The sequence below is a fragment of the Theropithecus gelada genome, unplaced genomic scaffold (assembly GCF_003255815.1).
Source record: "Theropithecus gelada isolate Dixy unplaced genomic scaffold, Tgel_1.0 HiC_scaffold_5091, whole genome shotgun sequence".
Classification (NCBI taxonomy): domain Eukaryota; kingdom Metazoa; phylum Chordata; class Mammalia; order Primates; family Cercopithecidae; genus Theropithecus; species Theropithecus gelada.
This window is the reverse complement of record NW_020261697.1, coordinates 1-1,554: the sequence shown is the minus strand read 5'-3', so window position 1 is coordinate 1,554 and position 1,554 is coordinate 1. Positions and strand designations below refer to the sequence as shown.

The window sequence follows — 1,554 nt, the reverse complement described above, 5'->3', positions numbered from 1 at the left end:
AACCTGCAGTGACTTTTTAAAACATGAGTTCAAGCATCTCTTCTTAACTCCTTTAATTGGAGGTATCTCTTCTCTCATTCTCCTCATCTTTGGTGTTCCCCCAGAGTTCACTGTTGACTGGATGAACAACATATATTTCAAAGTCAAGGCTGGGCTGGGTGCAGTGGCTCATGCCTCTAATTGCAGCACCTTGGGAGTCCAAGGCAGGCAGATTGCTTGAATCCAGGAGTTCTACACCAGCCTGACCAACAGGGAGAAATCTTGTCTCTACTAAAAATACAAAAATTAGCTGGGTGTGGTGGTGCATGCCTTTAATCCCAGATACTCAGGAGACTGAGATAGGAGAATCACTGGAATCCAGGAGGTAGAGGGTGCAGTGAGTCAAGATCATGCCATCGCACTCCAGCCTGGACAACAAGAGTGAAACTCCATCTCAAAAACAAACAAACAAATGAAACAAAATACAAAAACAAGACCAACTTTCTCCTGGAGTAGTCTATGTGTGCCACCTACCTAACCTACTGAACAAAACCCAGATCCTTTCCTATTTCTCCCAGTTACAAGGCACTGTTACAAGGTTCAGACTATTCAGAAATAAAAGCCCTGGAAATAGCAAAGGCTATGCATTTGTGGAGTTTAAGTCTAAGGGTTTTGCCGAGATAGTTGCTGAAACAATGAACAACTACCTGTTTGGTGAAAGACTCTTGGAGAGTCATTTTATGTCACCTGAAAAAGTACAGAAAGAACTCTTTCAACACTGGAATATTCCATTTAAGCAGCCATCATATCCATCAGTGAAATGTATAATCAGAATTGGCACTTACACAAAAGCTATGGATGGAGGAGTGATTTAAAAGGAAAGGATTACTTGGGAAGAAATTAGCTTAAAAAGGAATTGATTATTATTTTCCTTCTTTGATTTTACAGAAAATGGAAGGTATTTCAAAAATGAATCATCAGATGTCTACAAAAGGCCAAGTTTTACATAAGAAGAAAAAGGTTTTAGGTACTCCTGACACTCCTGAGAAGACAGTGGATACCTAAGGCCCCACACCGGTTTGTACATCAACATTTTTAAAAAGATGAAAATCTGAAGTGGCTGAAATGAATGATGATGATGAAAATAATGAAATAGTTTTCAAACAGCCCATATCCTATGTAAAAGAATAAATACAAGAGACTCAAACACCTACACATTCACAGAAAAGATGAAGAAAAACCAATCAGTGATTTTCAATGTATTATATATAAGATTTCTTCTGAAAAATATTTTTATGAGAAAAATACATAAAATTAGCTGGGCATGGTGGCTCATGCCTGTAGTCCCAGCTACTCGGGAGGCAGAAGTGAATCACCTGAGCCCAGGAAGTTGAAGCTACAGTGAGCCGTGATCACGCCACTGCACTCCAGCCAAGTCAAGTCATTACATTTATCTTAGCCTATTCTAGGCTGGTTTAAGTGGGATTTGCATTAAGAATACAACAGGCAACCTCACAGACATCTAAGCACAAAACTCAAAATATGACCACACCATGGAAGGCCTGCCTGGGCTGG

At 39.8% G+C, this 1,554-nt stretch overlaps 1 pseudogene; it reads left to right on the top strand.

The window, feature by feature from the left end:
* The first annotated feature begins 470 nt into the window (after positions 1 to 470).
* LOC112617843 lies at positions 471 to 1,230 on the top strand (annotated as a pseudogene).
* Positions 1,231 to 1,554: the final 324 nt, after the last annotated feature.